Here is a 20047-nt window from a genome sequence, read left to right as displayed (position 1 = left end):
GTCTAGCATAGTGTTAGCACAGTGACACACAGCTAAGCAAAACTGTTTAACTTCAACTTCTGTCAAGGTATCTGTATTGATTTGATTGATTGAGTTTTATTGTTTTGATATTGTATCCGGATTGATTGTCAGTTGTGCTTCACACAGACACAGGGTCCTGCATGCACACTAACCATCTTTTCTTATCTGGCATCACACACTCTGTGCTGACTGAACACGTGTTCAGACGAGACAAAGAGACAAAGTGGCTGAGGTCCCAGCAGCCATGTTTGATTCAGCCATCTTTGTAGTTTCTTATTTTGTAGGCCATGTGGCATCAGTCACCATTTTGAACCCAGAGAACCATTCTTTGTCCCTCTCACACACACACACACACACACACGAAATCCTTAAACTTTAATTTACTATTGATGGGGATTTTTGGTCATAGTTGTTAATTCATTTATTTATTAATGAGAGAATTGATAGTTTAGTATACCTTAAGACAATTTTAGGTTATTAAATGTTTGTCATTTTTGTATTGTTAAGAAAGGTGGTGCCCCGAGGCGCAGGCTGTTACTACGTCATTTTCTGTGTTGTACGCGTCTCGCTACGGCGAGTATGAACTAAGCTTGATGATGTGGAGAAGAGGTCTATTGCTGAAGGGTATTGTTGTTGATGTCTGCGATTTCATTGCTGTCTGTTCATCTGACATTTGCTGCATGGCACATGATGAATTTCCTGAAGGATTAATACATATCTGTCTATCAAAAACAAAGAAGTAATTATGTATCAATGTGATAAAAAACTATCGTTGATCTTTTAAGGAGAGTCTGGAGTCTCCAGGACCCCAGACTGATCATTGCAATGCATAGCAACTACAGCTGTTTTCCCGCTTGTTTCATAAGGTCTGTGGGGACTTTACATGACAGCCGGTTTAAGTCCACCACAGACTACCATACGAAGTGTAGACTGGTAGCTTGAGAGGTGCCAGTTCACCTCCTGGGCACTGCTGAGGTTCCCCTTGAGCAAGGCACCAAACTCCTAACTGCTTGCTTTAGTGTAGGCCTGTGTGTGTAATGTGCAACAACAATAGGGTCTACAAATTGTATTTCCCTAATGAGAGTTAGTTTTAAAAATGTACATGTTGTTTAAACTATTTTCAAAAATGTTTCAAAAATGAGCTTTAGATTCCTTCAACATATACGAAACAATAAAAACAGTTATCCTAGCCTGTAATCTGACTCTATTGCCATTTTATTTTTACTAAATTGATTTAAGGACGCATGCCTTGGGAAATAAAAGGTTCAATAAGAAAAATTAACATTATAAAAAAGCAATCAATGCACCTTACAATAAGTAAAGTTAGCGCTGCAAAATCTGGCAAACAACGACATAATGCTCTATATCCAGTGTTGAAAAGATATTCCAGCTACTCTGTTGAACCAAGAGCTAATTAATAAACAGTTTATTATCAACTGCCACTGAATGAACAAACTGGGTAATGGCATGTATTATTGCATCCCTGCAGGGCTCAGTCATCCAGCAGCAGTCTTTATTGTTGGTGATCCAGCGGTGGGGCTGAATCAGGCCGGACTGTATTCAGCGGCGACTTCAACACTTGAGAAGCATCATTTCCAGGGACAAGGTTCCATCTTTCAGCTGAGCTATTTTAATGTCCAATGCTTTCTAACAGTTTTTTTATGTTTAACTATCAGTAGACACCGCACTATCCCGTGACCCCTCCGATTTTTCTTTTGACCCCTTGTGAGGTTTGCAGCCTCCAAGTTGGAATCATTGTAATACTCGCATATAAAAGAAAGACGTTTTTTTTGTTCATGCATTTTTAAAATAAAAAAACCTACATTTTACCAATTTTTTTTCCAATTGAAAGTATCTAGTTGAGCTGCAGTAGCTATGCCAACACATTTATCAAATGTCCATGTCCAGACAGGTCAGATTGACGCCTCATGAGAGAGGCAAAGCCTCCACTGTCCAACTGGTGCATGATGGGGGAGATATCACTTTAGCTGATGAAAGCCATCCCCCATCACAGGGCATTAACTTGTTTATCTCTAAGTCGGTGACGACAGAGAGGGGAAAAGTTTCAAGCTTGATTGCTCATTGTGGGCCGGTGAGATAGAGGCAGAGACACTGCAAAACAAAAGGCAGCCAGAGAAATTTGCATGGTGCTCAATTATACATTAGCGAACATCACTTGGCAATCTGTTCATATCAATTTAATTGGATTTTAATACTGCCTGTGATCTTGTTTCCTAATTAACAGCAGCGGCTGGCAATAAAGCAGAAGCATGCACCCAGCAACACCTTTGATCCGGGCCATATGGACTTGCTTGGAGCTCATTGGTAGGGGGAGAGAAAAATATCAGTCACCTAAATATGGGCCTATGACAAGCCAGCGGAAAGGGGACTTCGGTGTGTGTGTGTGTGTGTGTGTGTGTGTGTGTGTGTGTGTGTGCATGATGTTGGTTCTCATCGTTGTTGAGCCCTGTGTGTGTCCGTGCATGTGTGAGTGTCTTTCTCACTGCATGTATTTGCTGCACCCTGCCAACGTGTATGTGCACACTGTGCATGTGTGTGAGAGTGTGTGTGTGTGTGTCTATCTGTGTTGGACCTTGGATGTGTTTGTGTACATGCCTGTGTGTGTGTGTGTGTGTGTGTGTGTGCCTGCCAGGGGGTTGAGGGATCAGTGCGACCCCCAGATGGCGGATATCACTCCTACCTTGCGCCTTCATTGATTAATTTCTTCCCTGATTGGTTATGATTACTGATAAATAAAACATGATCTGGGGATCAGATGCAAATCAGCTTGGGGGGGCTTGAGGGTTGGCGGGGGGGAGGCTGTTGATTGCTTTTTTAAAATCTGTTTATTTCTTGCCCCGCTGCCCTCGACTCTGGATTGGAGGGCAAAAAGACGGTAGAACTTGTTTCTGCTAACACGTGCTGCTAATTCAGGATGGCCTCTTTGAACATGTTCATCACATTTAGTCTTAGCACATTTTCCTAACGCTAATTTATACTTTAAGGTTATCCAAAACATAGACTCCAGGAGACATAGTGTACCCTCTTAACACAATACTTGAAGTCTGCTGCACTTAAACGGAGCATGATCAGTGTTTAAAATGTTGCGCTAAAGACACATATTCTCTCTTCACCCGAAAGGGTCAGCCAAAACAAAGATCTGTCTCCTTCCCTTCAGGTGCAGTATAATCCCGGGCTGTGGATACGTGGCAGGTATAGGAATTCCCTGTGTATCAGACTGGGTGCTTTGGAGACAAAGCATCAGCCAATACCAGCTGATTCAGCGTCCCCTGGAAGCCTGGGTCTTAATGTGGAAATGTGGGTCTTCTATGTGGAGAATGCTAATTTGTAATTAGGCAGATTAGCTAAATCTGGGGAATAGAGGAGGGGAAAAAAAGATTATTGACTTATATAACAAAGTAAACAATGCAGGTCCTCGGTTAAATAATCTTGGACGGAAATCAGCTTGTTGGGAATTAGACGAGCGGCGCGGGTTAGACAGCAGACTGTTGATGAGATCCAGGCAGGGAGGATGATCAGCACGCTGCAGGGCTGTGGAGACAAACCTGCTGAAATCTAACTATAAAGCTTGTCTGTATGCCTGCGTGTCTCATCCAACCTATTGCTTGGTTGGTGTATTGATGAGGGCTCAAGTGAGTGCACTGTTGAATTTGGTGCAATATAGACATGCAACACTTAGAAAAGACTCAAGAAACAAACTCTTCTCCACTCCCCCCGAGACAATGAGCGGGAAGCCTTCACAGGAGCAGCGCTGCTCTGCCGCAATACCGCACAGTAAAAGTCCTCCATTCAAGGTTTTACTTCAAGTGGAGAGTTAAAAGGGGGAGCTTTCAATTCCAATATAATCTAGATAGTTTAATGAATAATAATGCATCATGTAATTGTTACATTTTGTGACTCAAATCTGAATCTGCAGTGTAACCAGTAACATCTCTTTGTCAAATAAATGTATTAGTGCAAAGTAGAAGTATAGCAATACCGCACAGTAAAAGTCTGGATATAATTATGGATAGTTACATTAAAAATAACTCATCATATTGTAACTAAGATATATTTTGTGGGTAAAATGGGTAAAATCTCCAATGTCAGGTAACATAAGTAGTAAAAAGTTGAGTGCCATATTTTCTTATATGTACTTTGGGGACCTTTTTAATTTCAGGGTACAATGACTTAGATTTTTAGATATGAAAATTCTTAAATAATGTTACTATTCTAACTATAAAGCAAGAAATCTCTATCAGTCTGTCCTTTGCATATCTATAGAACTCATCTGACCTACTTCACACTGGGTGGGTGTATTGAATTGCAGTGTCATTGTTGATGCAATTTGGACTCGGCCAAGGTTAATAAACGAACTAATAAACAACAGTCAGAGATCTGTGTAGCAGCAGAGCTTCAGGGCTCCATGGACCGAGTCAAGCACTTCGTCTGCAGCGGGCCTCTACGCCCGTCCGTCACATGTTCTCCAGATATAGACATCACAACTGTCAAAAGATGAACCACACTCGACACGGCTAAAATATGTAACATTCGAATTTCTAGAAGAGACGTAGCCGGCAGCTGATCCTCACCTGAGCCAGCTCACGAAGGTGTGGCTACTCTAACCCATTAGAATGGGCGCCGAAATGAAAAGGACGAGGTTCCTCGACACCGTCGCTGCTCACGCAGGCAGTGTGGCCACCCGGGCATTGAATGGAGTTCACTTCTGCTGCTGGAAGGTGGATGAACTAACTTCACAACCAAACTTGAGGAGCGGTTGTCAACCGCAAGCAGCACTTCTGCGGGCCAAGTGGGCTGGACATATAAAAACAAACACTCAAGCTGTAGTAAATGGCCATTTTCTTGTACTTATAATGCAAACCAAACATTTTCCAACTCATTGTGAAGCAGCTACTTCATAGGTCACAGAGAGTAGACAAGGTCTGTTGTAGTATCGGGACACCTCAGAGACATGTAATCAAGGTAAACATCACCTTCTACCTTGCCTTTTTGTCATATGGAAAAGCTTTTGCACTGTGGCACTGTGACTGGTTGCACATGGCTCGGCTTGTCACATATACAACTTAAAAAAAAAAAAACACAGAGCCTGTGGTGTCTCTCAATATATTTGAATAAAGTCTTTAATAAAGTCTCATAATGGGACCTGGCAAGAAGTGTTAACGTGAAACATCCAAGCCATCAATTTGACAATGTGATGTTAAGACTGTTAATTGCCATTGTTAAGCCATTTATGTGCAATATCCATACATGGGTTAGCCTGCAGAGGATACAGTTTGCATTGTGTATCATGTACCTGCCTCCAATCTAAAATGGGCACTTGATTTCCTTATGCAAAGTTTAACTTGACATTATTATCCCAGTTTAGAAAGGCCTCTATAAGCAAAGTCAATTAAGTGGGAGTGGAATGCCGCTCGGATTCCGAGAGGGAGAGAAAACTGTGTTTGAGAGGAGAGTGGGGGAGAGATTTCAAATACAAACAAGCCCTTTAACAAGTGCACTATTTCAACGAATTCATTTTAAAGACAATGCATAAATCTACATCTAAATCTGAAATCTCCCCCTCAAAATGTCATACGTCCAGCAACCCATTCAGGGGTTCCCTTCCTGAGAAAATAGTGTATTTTACATGATAAATAGTATCATTTTACAGAAGCCGGTGTCTTTATACACAGATATGTATCCAAAATGTACGAAGATATGTGGAGATCTTTCATCCAAGTCACACTAGGCAGGTAGATGAGATTCCTGTTATTTTGACTCACAAGGATGACAGTAGATTCATCCACACCGTTCAGCCAATTATTTTGGTTTATTTAAATGTAATGTCAATCAATGATTAGGGCGGGGGGATTTTTGAAAAGAATCTGGTATATATATATATTTATATATATATATATATATATATATATATATATATATACTGTATATATATATATTGGGATAGCTATACAGCTCTGAGACGTGTAGAATCTTCATACAAGCTAGTGTCTTCCAAGTATTAATAGGAAATCTCAATCATCAATCAAACCTTAGGCTAGATTAGAATATATTGAGCATAAGCTTCCATCAACAGTGTGGATCAGTGGCAGGCCTTTCATTTTATACCTGGGCCTTCAGTGCAAAAACATTATATTTCGCACAATTGAAGCTTCTGCATTTTCCAAATGCACTAGTATTGTATTGTGAGTTTATTTACCATATGTTCTTCAGATAGCATATTTAGGTTTCATGAAACCGTAACAAGGGCTTATCAATGTCTCTGAAACCAAGTTATGATGTTTGCAAGTGCAAACATCATAACTGTGTGTATGGAAATACTCACTTGGTAAATGGACTTGTGTGTACACTTGTGTCCTTTCTAGTCTTCCGACCACTCAAAGAGCTTTTACATGTAATTGACCCATTCACAGCCATTCATACACTGATGACAGGGGCTACCATGCAAGGTGCCAGCTGCCCATCAGGACTCTAACTAATCATTCATACCCATTCAAACACCAAAGGCACAGCCTGAGGGAGCAATTTGGGGTTAAGTGTCTTGCCCAAGGACACATTGACATGGACTATAGCGGAACCGGGGATTGAACCGCCGATCCTCTAATTGAAGGACAACCCTGCTCTCTCACTGAGCCACTGATTCTTGTAATCTACCCTTGACAAAAGGTTTAAAAGTTGTACATCAAGGTATGCATTTATTAAGGGTGAATTCATCTTTAATTTACCAATGCTTTTATTTTTAAGTTTTTAATAAGAAAATTTAATTTATTGGGTTGCAAAATTGTAAAATATACTTGGCCGGTGTTTGTCCGCCTTAAGTTTTGTCATTAATAAATGGTCCCAGGACTCTCTGAGTAACCGTCACTAATTAGCATCTATAAACGGTAGGCTTATGCAAACAATTCATATATAGTTTAGATTACTTTCTAACCTGCTTGTGAATGGTTAGTACATATGTACTAAGAGTACTATGAAGCATACATCCTGATGTAAAAAGCGCCTTAGTGTCATTAAGCTGTTATAGCAGTCTTCACTAAATGCTTTGTAATTGCATTTCAACCGTGTTTAAAGTATACAGCAGATGAAGAAAAAATGGCTGAGCTGATGTTATTTTTCCATGTATACTCTCACAATGGTTCCGATGGTATCACATTTTTTGTGCATTTTCCTATGAAATACAGTTACACTTGCCAATTTCTGTTTGTTACATGCATACAGTCTTTTCAAAATAAACTTCCTTTTTCAAAGGAAACCACTTAGTTAGGTTTAGGAAGAGATTTTCATTTGGGTTAAAATAACTAAAGTTGTATTCAAGTCACATGACAAATAAATCCACATTGACTTCTCGTTTCATACGGGGAACAAACAGCAGTCTCCAGGGTGAAGGAACGTTTTCTTTTTTACCCATCTACAACTCACCTCTCCCACCCGGTCTGTGTGAGCTAATGGGTTCTGTTTCATGATTACATACCATTTGATGTTGTGGGGTGTCTACCAATTACAGTGCAGTATTTGTGTGGGTATAGCTACACACCCTGGCTAAAAACAGCCTCTATATGTATATGAATTAGTAGAGCAGAGACTGAGAAACAACAGGCTTGAGTTTGAGACAGGCATCTGGACCTGAAGCTTGATGCGGTGCAACAGCCGAGCTACTTCGTTCAGCTCATATTGAGTATGGGCTAGACTGATAAGGACAACTGGCTCTCTAGCTGGTTTACTGTGCTGAGAGTGACCGAGTGTGAGACAGACAGCATGTGGAGATAGTAGTAAAGGTGATATAGGGTTGTGTTGGGCTTTGGTTGATGGGATTTAAAGAAAACTGTTGGGTCTGGAGGTGTGTTCACATTTGTATGTGTGTTTGTCGGCTGGGGCTTGGCTTGGCTTTTGGGAGTGAGTATTGGCTTCTTCTTTTTGACAGGGCCTGTCCGTTGACTAGGGATCCTTTTCTCATTAAGCCCCCTCTCCCTAATCCTCCCTCCCGTTTGAAACCCAGTCCACACCTCTCCTCCATCCAGGAAATAAAAAAAAGGTCTTTGTCAGAAGATGCACTCGCTCTCTTTGCCTTTGCGCTCTCACTCTCCCTCCCTTCTCTCTCCTCCACCCTTCCATCTCCACCTTACCCTCTTCCTACCTCTCCCACTCGCTTCTCTTTATCAATGAATATACGACTCTTGACACTAAAGACTTAACATCAAATGAGCTTGGAAATCCATTTTCACACTTTTGCCTGCCCATTTCGCAGCTTTGTTTTTTTTCTATTTCAGAGGAGGCGAAGGGGAGAGAGGCTCACAGACACAGAGTTGCCTTTGTTCGTCTGCCCTCTGGCCCTCAGTGCCCGGGTGGCCGGTACCATCGGGAGATGGCTAGAGGAGATCAAACGGGTACGCCGGTACCTGGCCCCTGAAGATGCCCCCTGGCACTCGCAATTAAATCAGCCAACTCGCAAAAAATGTCCTGGTACCGTCAATCAAAATAATTTACCCGGGCTCGGTGGCTTTCTTAAAGGCGCACCGCTGCTTTTCTGACGGGGCCTGTCCACTTAATTTCAAAGCTCTTTATTCAAATCAGGGCCGAGTAAGAAGTGCCGGCAAGCACAGCAACCGGGATTCTTATCCTCTAGCCTGCAGTTGTCTTCAAAAATAATGTGAAGGAGTGTGGGGGTAGAGAGAGAAAAGAGGCACCCGGTGAGGCAGCGTGTCATTTGAATAAAACGCTGGACACTTTCAATCTCCCAGAACATTAGAGGGAAGGTTTTAATGCACAGGGTGCAAGGAAGCACACACAGTGCCCCTGGTCGCCTCGGCAGAGAGCAGTTAAAAAGACATGCGTCGAAGTCAGATGGAGGTTAAACTCAAAAGTTGTGATGACCAAAGAAGTGGGCTGAATTCCTAAACAACACCTCCATCCCTCCTTGTGTTTTGTGTGAGCGTGTGTTGAATATGTGTCTTTTCAGCTTGTCTTATTCATCTAAAAGCATGTCTTTTCCACTGTAAACATAAAACAATCAGTCAACTAATATATCCTCTTTCTGTTTGCTACAACATGCAATAAAGTGGGAATAAGGAAAGATCAGTATTACTACATGTATCCATGCAAAATAAGCTTCCACCAAATCCTTTCCTTGCCTGTGAGGTGTTTGTGGCCCTTAATCAAGGCTGTGTTGATTTGCCAGTAATGACCAACAAACACCTCACAGGTATTGTACCCTGGAAATCAAATTTGGCGTCTCTCCATTCTTATTACCTGCAATAAATGGCAGCATCTCACCACTCAGCCGCTCTCCTGCAGCCCTCTCTTTGTTCTATGGAAGAACTCTGGCCATTGTTCTATTATACTGTGTCCTCACAGCATAAATCATAAGATGTCATCTGCCCGTGCAGATGCTTTCTCTGAGAATCTTAGGAACAGCAGGGTGCATCTTAAAGGCTTTTGTGTCAGTCTGACAGACAGCAAGGCATTGTTACCTGATTTAGACAAAGGTGGGTTTTCATGTTTTCTGTGTATTGTGTTTATTTTTCTCCCTTCCTTCTGACTGCTAGAAAACATGGAAGCTCATTGAGTTTGCCGAGTTGGTTGTGCAGGAGAGTAAGGAAATGCAGATCATGTGTGTTATTCTGAAACGCCTGCCAAGTCAACATAAGCATGCCTTGTCGTCACATAGCTCTGCATACAAGCCCCTTGAACGGAGTGTTCTATAATGCCCTTCAAGTCTGCAAGACAAGTTTTCCAGTGACCTCTCCTCGTGTCCTCACAGCCAGAGAGAAGGGAGTGGCGGTAATTGATGGGAACATTCCAGGCTTGTGGGCAAATACCCTGGGGGGAAAACTTGAAATAATGACCAAAATATTTTTTGACATGTTAATTAAATGTCAAACCACAATGGTGAATGTGCTGCGGATGGCATACTTTCAAAGCAAGGTAGAGTAATCAGATTCTTTTGAGTCTGCCTCTTTTCTTAAAGCGAGTGCCTTCTCTGTTTTTTTTTCTTCAGAGGAAATAACAGTGCAGCCAAGCCTGCATTTTTCTTCTCCCTGCGAGTAACTATCAAAAAAGAGAGATTCATCACTGACACGGAAAACAATGAAATCTGTGGCTCAGAGACTATTTTTTTTTATCTAAATATACACTTAAATACATTTAACTGACCAGGAGGGGAGTATGCAGTAGCTTCCAATAAACCAAGATAAAGTACTGCAATGGTACTTTGATTTGAGCGTCTTGGAACTGAAAACAAAATGGACTCTTCAATAAATCATGATAACACTGTGACTGCAGGGAGAAAAAAGAAGGGGGCGGTTATACAAGTGCAGTCCATTTACCATTTATGCGAATGCAATAAGAGATAAAAAGTAGGCCGTTTAAAAAAGTGAACTCCATTGTCATCGTATGGGGGAAAAAAGCAAAACTCTCAAGGCAAGAGTGATTTGCATACATTGGCAAGAGATAGGTATGTCTTTGGGAGGGTGCCAACAGCTTGTCAAAAGCTGAATTATGAGCTTCAGAAAAGTGGAACTTGTGAAACGGGCTGGGCCCTAAGCGAGAGCCCTGGGGCACCCCTTGGCACAGACATCAGAGCTGCTGGACAAGGTGGTGAGACAGGAAACCTGTCTGTGGTCAAATAAAAGCCATCAATGTCAACCTGGCTCCGCTGTTACAGCTGCGTGTAAGTGAGTGTGGCAAGTAATAGATGTGGAGGCATTTCTCCAAGAGGAGGACTGCTTTGGGAAATTCCCACCATTGAATGTACAAGGGACTAATCTGCATATGGACATAAATTACTTTTTGACATGTCAATCTTAACCTTAAATCAAGTCATTGGGTTGAACAGGTGGTTAGAAATTGGGGCAACCACACAACTAACAGGAGGATCATATTTTTGTCCATACATAAGAGTGAACCCATATTTAGGTAGCATATAGAGTACAGTACGTTCCCCCTGAGGGAGTGAAACTCATTATGTGACGGTATGTACAATATGAAGGAAGACAGTGAAGAGCCTGTTGAGTCAGTCAAACTTGTGTAAGTTCCTCACGTGGGAAAGATTCTCTTCTTTGCACATATAGGAGACTTATGCAACAAAAGGGGCAAACTGAGCCCATGGCTTGGGTCAATCAGATCAGAAACCTAGCATCATTTTAGCACAAAGGGATAACTCCAACCCAAACCTGCCCTGCGGATCCAGTTTACACTGAAACTATTTCCCTCTGGCCCAATTGGTGTATCCACAGGTTGAAGTAAGGACACAGTTTGGCTCCTAGGAGGAATGAGTGAGGTCACAGGTGCTGGAAAGGAAAAGCTTACAAACAGCAGACCATCACACTGTCATTTATAAGGTGTTGTTCCCCTTTAAAACCCTCTCCTTGAAGCTGTGGGCAGGGTATTTGAGATGTGACGGCGAGTCCGTATCTCTCTGTTCTATGATTGCTTTCAAAGGCCAGCGGGGGGCAGTGAGGTGTGCATGTGTGTGTATGGGGACAGGGTAACGGGTGGGGGGGTTGCTTAGATCACGTCCGTGTGAGCCGAGGCCCACTGTGCCTTGATGCCTTAGAAAGGCCAGGGTTGCTGAAGCGTGTTACTAATTACCGGAGAGCCAAAACACTAGTGTGCAGAGGTTAGCATAGAAAGAAATCAGATCTCTCTGGATTTATTTGATTAATTTCTTCTCGCGAGGGCTCAATCAAACATATTTAAAACACCTTGCTGAGCCAGTCACACTGCAATCTATTGCGGCTGTGTGGATCCGCATTACAACATTTGGGGTGTAATCATGCATACACATATATTTTAGTCTCCCTTCAATCAGCGGGATGGAGTCGTAGCTGCTAATATATTCACAGTCAGACCAACTGCCGTTTGCCACAAAGGAGGGAAAAAGCTGGACTTGCTTGAGTAACCGTAATAATTGGAAAATGATTTTGATAGCCTGGAACAATCTAATATATTACAGAACTTTATTAAAATAATATCAAATCAAATTAACTGCTATTCCATAATGAATTAGGTAACAAGTTAGGCAGATATTAATCGCTATTCCCACCCTAAGGCCAGAGCAGACTGGGGGAGAGGATGAGAGGACGATGAGGGAGGGGTGTGAGAAAGGATGATGGAAAAGAGGGACTGAAGGATGCAAGGGAGGGGGAATAGGGGTTATTAACTTGGCTCTTGCGGCTTGTTAGAACTCAGTAAGGAAGGCGCAAGTAAACTCCTCGAGGAGGTCCAGACTTTTTTACCTCTTCCTGGCTCTGCTTTCCACAGTTTCATATGCCATGATTTCATGAGAGTTCTTGCAGAAGAGGGTGTAACGCTCTGAAAAAGGTATACAACCCTAGCCCTCCTCCATCCTTCTTGACAGTACTTGATTGGCTGGTTGAAACAAGCCCCTTTAAATGGACCTGTAATTAGGCTGGCATGCCATGACTTCATTCATGGCTGCTGTTACTCTCTGTGGCTCCCCTTACTGGCATCTCTGTGGATGCCTATGGGGGCCTTGCAGGGCTACGTGGTTTTTAATCAAGTCCAGATCTGAGTCCTTTGAAATCATAATCAGATGCCTGGCTGGCTAGGCCGTGCCAGATATTTAATGCATCACGCCTGTGCCAGCTCTCCATTCAGCACGGCAAGTCCCCCCTTAATTCCATCACGCCAATCAATTACTGCGCTCATGGACTCAGGGCCAGTGAAATAACCAGTTGCAGCACTTTGCGAGCACGCTTAATGCTGTCTGCTCTGATATTATGGCCCGATACTGTGTTTTCACAGACCCAACCACATGACTATGAAGAAATTGCCTAAAGACTTTAAAGGGTGAGGGATGGTGAACTCTTTGCCCCTCTTGCGTTGCTGTGTCTGCGAGGATTAAAAGAGGAAGATAACCAAAAGGACGGCATTGCTGATGACGTTCTCAGCAGTGGCACAAGGCTGACGAACCGTTATCCCAAGCTACTGTAGCACTAATAGACGAGGCTTAACCTAGTCCAGAGGATCCAAGGGGTTTGTCAATTTAGGATCATTTTACCAGGATTTCAGCAGTGTGGCAGCATGGATTATCATTTGCAGCCTGCGGCTCGACGGGGGTATCTGCCCCCGAACCCGCGATAATGGGGTCTGCTCCTCCAAAGGAGATAAGACGAGCTACTTATCGAAGACATTGCAGGTGTTCCCAAAGTCAATTGCGGGTGAAAGGCAAACAACTAGTGGGGATTTCAGTGTCGTGTGAGACGCTCTCCCATTGAGTTCTTCTGCTGACAAGATTAAACAAGCCCACAATGAAGACTTGCGGTATCACACGTCACCAAGAAACATTTCGTCAAACTTACTGAGGAGAGGAAAGCCCAGCAAGTTCTTTCCCTGAGAGATGGGAGGAGGTGTGGAAGCGGAAGTGTTTGTTTAACCTGATATGTCCATGACGAAATCCCTCCTTCAGCCACACTTCAAACAAGATCCGTGGAGTTGTGAAGGATGCATCACCCCTGACACCTACAAATGCCAAACTCCACTCTAAGCCCGAGGAAAGATGCCAAAGAAATACAAAACAACCCAATATTTTATTTTTAATTACTAATTATTTCAGGGAGGCTTTAATGGCTTTATTTTAGCTGTCACAGTCATCAGAGAGAGAGAGAGAAGGATGGAAAGAGAGGAAGAGAGGGAGGCAGGATTAGGTTTCTCCTGGGGAAAGCAGGGAGGAGGGAGGACAGCTCGTTCCTGATCCAGGGGGTTTTCAGGCCAGGGGGGTGACAGCTGCACTGTCTTTAGCCTGGATTTGAATTTGAATTCTATCTAACGATGCAGCGCCGGCGAGGACTTGGCAGGGCAGTCTGCTAATCTCCCAGACACAAATGCCTGGGCTTTTCTTGTGTGCCCTCGCCGAGATTTGAGTAATTAAAGTTAAATTGAAGGGAATAAAAAATATCCTTCTTGTACCCGGGCTGTCTTGCTAATGCCAAGTGTGAATAGTCAGGTTTGTCCTCAGAACTATAATCCCCAACGCTATTTCTCGTCTCTCTTTCTCTTTCTCCCTTTCTCCTCTCTCTCTCTCTCTCTCTGTCTCTCTCTCTCTAAAAAAGCTGAGGTGCCGCCAAATTTTTTTCAAGCTCTAAAGACAGTGATAAGGCGAGGGCGAGGGACACAGCCTTTCATCTTACAGGCATCTTTGAGGAAAAGAAGAAGAAAATAAGTGACGGAGGGAGGGGGTAAGGGGGAAGTCTGCAAGGAAAAGTGGAAATGGCCAGCTGTTAGAGAGCGTCCATCATGTTGGAGGAATTGGCTTGAGAAGTCCGGACTTGTCGAAGTTTAGAGAGTTAAGCAGCAAGACAGGCCTCCCTGGCAGCTGGTTAACCCTTCTCTTCCTCCCGCACTACTTCCCAGAGTTGGGTGTGTGGACTTCAAAGGGCCTTTAAAGAGTTTCAGGGGTCCTTTAGGGTGGTTCCACTGAGTCCCTGATGAAATTACAAGTAGTTTAATTTGACTGTAATAATCCAATGGAAATAATCCCCATCAGAGAATTAAAGGCAGACAATTCTACAATTAAATACTAAATCAGCAACAATGAGGACTAAATCTTATTAAATGGCTTCTGGTCTGATACTGCTTTCTGTTTGAGTGGTTTCATGGAGAATAGAGAAACCTAGTCCGTCATAAACCTGTAAATACTAACTGCGGTCGAGGATCTTTGGTTTCTGGCTCTCCGGATGCTGCTGCATTTACAACTCTCATAGATTTGGGTTCTCTATCTGACCACCAGTGAAGACAAGAGTTACAAAAGTACTTTATCAACATTACCGGTGTCAGACTTTTACTTTCTCAAGGTGCGATCATCATTACTGCTGCCCCCTCAGTCCACCAGTGGTAACAGTGGTTCCAAATGGGTTGTGAAACGAATCTAAGGGCTTGAGAGATGGTTACTGGGATAGGAAATAATGAAAAACGTTTTTTTTTTTTTAATGCGGTGTACTTTTACTAATTTGTGAAAATGAAAGTGAATAATGAAGCGCTCACAACTCAAAGACATGCACCCACTGAGAAGAGATTACATGTGGACACAGCTTTGTATTAAGGGGTCACTAGCAATAAAGGTTGGGAACCACTTAACTGTCTAACTGTAGGTTGCAGAGAGTCCACGAAAAGCCACTGCAACTCCCAAACAGCATCATATTGCTAAATATGACAATGTGGAATATATATATATATATATATATATATATATATATATATAAATATATATACAATAGACTTTCTAGATTTACATTGTCCCTTTCTCTCTTTCTCTCTCTCTTAAAGTGTGAACCTCTCTCATCCTGAGCCTCCAGTAGGTTTGGTGATGGATCAGTCATTACAGCAGGGACTGGCGACGCAAACTGAGTCAATAGAGGAAGAATTAAGTTCTCCCATGGCCATCTGTGTGATGATGGTAATGATGAGGAGCTGCCACCAAATTAACCTGGGGACTATATGGACAACTGCTTCAGTATGTGTATGAGTGTGTGTGTTGCAGCGGAGTGTTTACAGATCAGTGTATGCTTTATGGTATGTGTGTGATATGTGTTGCTGTGTGTGTGTGTGCAGTTCAAGTGACAGTGTTTTCTTGGCCCTTTGTTTGCTCTGCTGACTCACAGGCCAAGCTGCCTGAAGCTAATACGTCTTTCACCTCTCTTCTTTGACATCATTCTCATTCTCAATCTTGGCCCATTCAGGGGTAGTGTGATCACTGATACGACTTACATGAAAATGCAACCCTCTCAGGGCCATATTAGTTATGATGGGTGCAAAGGAGGAAGTCAGGTGGTGTAGTATGAAAGGCAATAAAGTCCGCTTGGGGTGGAGGTTGGTGCACAAATGAATCAAAGCAAGAGGACTTTCACCCAGGAGACCGCTGTTTGTGTCCTGTAGAAACAAGCATTCTTATTTTAGCCCAAACCACGACCTTTTCCTCAAGTAGCTCATTTTGCTGCCTTAACCTGTTGTTTTGTCACAAATCATGATGTTGAGTTTCCCTGTCATGATGTGGGAGGTGCAGTTTGGCCAGTCTGAAGCATTAAAATGGTAGTGATAACCACTGTTAACGCCCGTTCAGTAACATTCAAAAATGGGTGGCTCTAGTCAGTATTTGTGGCAGCAAGACAGTGTATGTGGGATTGAGTCAAGGTAAATTACAGCGTGTGTGTTCATGGTAATAAAAGAACATGTCAGCCAGTGCAACAGTGTAGCTCTATGATATTGTTTTAAATGTTTTTTGGACCATAATGGAGCTCTATAGCAAATACAAAGAAGACATATCTGGCTTTGATACACACATAAATCCATTGTTGGTTTTAATCCTTTTGTGGGATTCAGCGACAAGCCTAGAGAATATCCCCTTGATTACCTTCTAAACATGAGTGTCTCCTCCAAAACATTAAAAGTTGTTGGGAAAGAGTGAAACTGTGAGCCAGCTAACTATCCAGCAGGGTCATTCGGGAAACTCACCAATGCTAAATCTTAGCAAGCCAGGACTTCATAGCTTCTACTAGTTTCCCATTGTTTAAATCCGACATCTATAGATGTACAGGGCATCTGTGGCCCAGGAGGGAGAGCTGGTTGTCCACTAACCAATAGGTGGCCGGTTTGATTCCCAGCTACTTAAGTCTGAATGTGTGTGTGAATAGGTGAATGTTGATATTTAGTGGACAGCGATTTGAGTGGTTGAAAGACTAAAAAGGTGGTGTATAAATGCAAGTCCATTTACCATAGACTATAAGCAACAGCTGTCTCGTTCACAAGCTGACATTAATCACAAAATAGGACAAAAAATGCAAATAGAAGTACATGAAAACGATTCAGTTGCTGTCCAGTCATATGACAGCTAACACAATTATATATTGTTTTTGTTTTTAAAAATGATGCATGAATATTCCCGTATGCACAATTACACAATACTCTTTTTTGTCACTTTTCCATCGGTAGCATGTGGTTTGAAAGCGAGGAGTTATGTTCTGCAGCCCTCTGAAACTGCTGGATGCTTTTCCTTTAACCTTAACACATTAGCTGTAAACCGGTTGACATCCAGACGATAAAAGCTCCAAGCATCCACGTCCAACTTTACAGCAGATAAACGCATACTCTGTGCCTATGTCGTCTGTTGCTTTATATCCACCGCTTTTCCGTTGCTGTGCCTATTTTGAAATAGCTCTCCCTAACGGTCTGTAAAATCACATACAGAGTCAATGGGTGCTTATTCGCCATGTGCACCCTGGATTATAGTTTGATATTACAGCCCAGCCTGCAGTTGTGCTGTATTGATAGGCTCATACATCAAACCTCCTCCAGACAATCGCAGATGGCTAATTGGGACTTTTTACGGCCTCCCAGTTTATGCAGGGATTTTGAAATAAATTAACCACACAAGGCAGCGTCCCCTTTCATGAAGGTTTACTTGGACAGGGCCTCATCTGATGAATACCTCCTTTTATTGGCGCAAAGACCTCCAAGGCTTCGGTGAGATGGAATATTGTTTTTAATACGTACCTGTCTGGGGTAATTAATTGCGGCTTGCTGGATTGCCTCCAGTCAAACTTGGAAGAAAAATCTGTGCCATCATGTCTGCTTGTCTCTCTTTCTTCTTCCCCTCCTCTTGTTTTTTTATTCTCCTGTTTTCCCTTCCTATGGTTGTCAGTACCTAGCTCCCCAGACGGATGCAGGGCAGTTTAAAGGGTTAACAACAGGCTATAGAGTTTGTCTGTGAACACTGCATTTGATAATGTGCAGATAGAACTTACATAACTCTGGTGTCAGATTAAAACCACATTCAGACAAGCAGCCTTTTTTGTTGACGTTGCATTTTGGAGACTATCCAACAGGTTGTGAAAGGCTTCTATGAGGTTGAGAGGATGCAGACATTTGACAAAGTTGAAAAAGGCATGCAACTCTAAAAACTAACACTAACATTAATTATACAATAACTGTATGAGAGAACGATTTTAAGTACACAGACAAATTAACTTGCTCTTACCAATTGGCGTATGAACGACACAACAATTTGTTAGTAATTTTGCGTTCAATAAGAACACCATCTGTACATCATGTAGTCTGTACTGAACGCAATGTAGGCCCATCCGTGTGAATGTGCTATGCTCTGAACAAGTGATGTAGTATATGAAGTAACGAAGACCACTTATGGCTGGCTGAAGGTGGATGCGTCAAATAAACGCACGACTTGCAACCAGGAGACGGGTGTTTGAGACCAGAGTCACAAAGCATTGTCACATTACTGACGTTTGTCATGTTGTTTCTGTAGATATTTTAACTATATCATTTTGTCTACTTTTACATACTTATTTTGAAGCCCAACCATGATGTTTTTCCTAAACCTAACTAAGTGGCTGATGCATGAGAAATAAACTACGGGCTTAGGCAAGTGTATAGTCTTCTTGACTGAACTTACGCTAGAGCTTCATGTGTAACATGTAAACAGGTCAGCTGAAGGTGTTGGAAGTTGTATTTTGTCACTTTTGACACATTCCTCCTGCTCAGCCCTTGAGCTAAGCTAGGCTGAACATGTCACAGTCCTATCTCTGTATGAGACACACAGATGGAACATTTATATTTTCATCTGACCTGGTGTAAGACAAGAACCTAAGTACTTTATATTTAATACATTTGCGTAAAATAACTGAAGTAATACATATTTGCAGTGATATGTATCAAAGTGATACATATACTTTGCAATCGACCTAAGAGAACATATTTATTTATTATAATTGCATGTATGTGGTCTAACTCCGTACTGCTGATGCACCTTGAACGTTTTAAGGCCACAAATGAAAAACAGGGACAGTGCTTGCAATGGGATACAACCAGCCACCAGTATTAATTGACTTTTTATTTTAACATTTATAGAGCAAAAAGTCAAAATATTGAATCTAATATTCGGGAAATACAAGTGAAATCCCAGTACAGTCAAGTAAATGTACTTAATGTCTTTCCACCTGGCTGTGAGACAGGAGGAGAGAGAGCAGCATGCAGAAGAGAATCTGGCTAAGTGTCAGTATTTAAATTGAGTTTAACTGACACTATGCCATGCTGCCTTAGTGCCAATGTAGGTCACAAGCCTGTGAGAGATACTTTGCATGATGGGATGCAAAGTGCCGGGGTGTCCATGCCAACGTTTTATTGATGATCCCGCAACAACTTAAATCTTAATGAGATCTTTTTATGTGTTTCCCAATCTCTAACAGGATTACAAGTCATGCTGCAACACGATGACTTGCCACTCAACATGCAATAGATGTCCTGTTTGTAAATCATTGCTGAAAAAAAATATTAATCTCACACCAGACTCGTATTATTTGGACCAGAATAATTGAAAATATTCATACGTACAAGTGTAATTTTCATCCGCATAATCGGCTGTGTTGATTACTGTGATCCCAGTCATATGCAAGGATAAGGCTACTTTTAACTGTAAAGGGATTTACATGTTGGATTAGCGCTAAGGCAAGGGTCTATGGCAAATTACAAAACATTTCCTAATATTTCCTAATTTATGGAAATTTGAACCGTGGGTCTTTTCACATTAATGCAACAAGCATGTGATGGAAAGTTTTGGGGTGTTAGTTGGTCAAGGCAAGAACAAACAGCGCATGATTTATTGATTTAATCCCTGATTTAATTCCACTAATCATTAATCAAATTAGATTTCCACAGATGAAAAAAATAGGAACATATCATGCATCTATTTTGGGTGTATTAATAGTTATCTGCATTCGTGGTCAAAGCTGGAAACACTGCTTCATAATTTCTTCATTTGAATGTAAATACACAAATGCATAGCACAGTACGTTGGGAGCATTTTGTGCATTTAACCGTTTTTTTTTCAACTTCCCAGGGGCTACACCAGTGGCTCGTCTGCCAAAGGAGCAGCTCCAAGTTTATATCTTTTCTTTAAATTAAGTAAACTTGGCCCACCTGGGTCCATAAATCCAGACTGGAGACCCGAAGCGGAGTGCCTTTTCTTCCCCTCTGGTCAGTG

This window comes from Anarhichas minor, unplaced genomic scaffold (assembly GCF_050575085.1).
Source record: "Anarhichas minor isolate MPS153535 unplaced genomic scaffold, ASM5057508v1 ptg000040l, whole genome shotgun sequence".
Classification (NCBI taxonomy): Eukaryota; Metazoa; Chordata; class Actinopteri; order Perciformes; family Anarhichadidae; genus Anarhichas; species Anarhichas minor.
Note: the sequence above shows the minus strand (reverse complement) of the source record.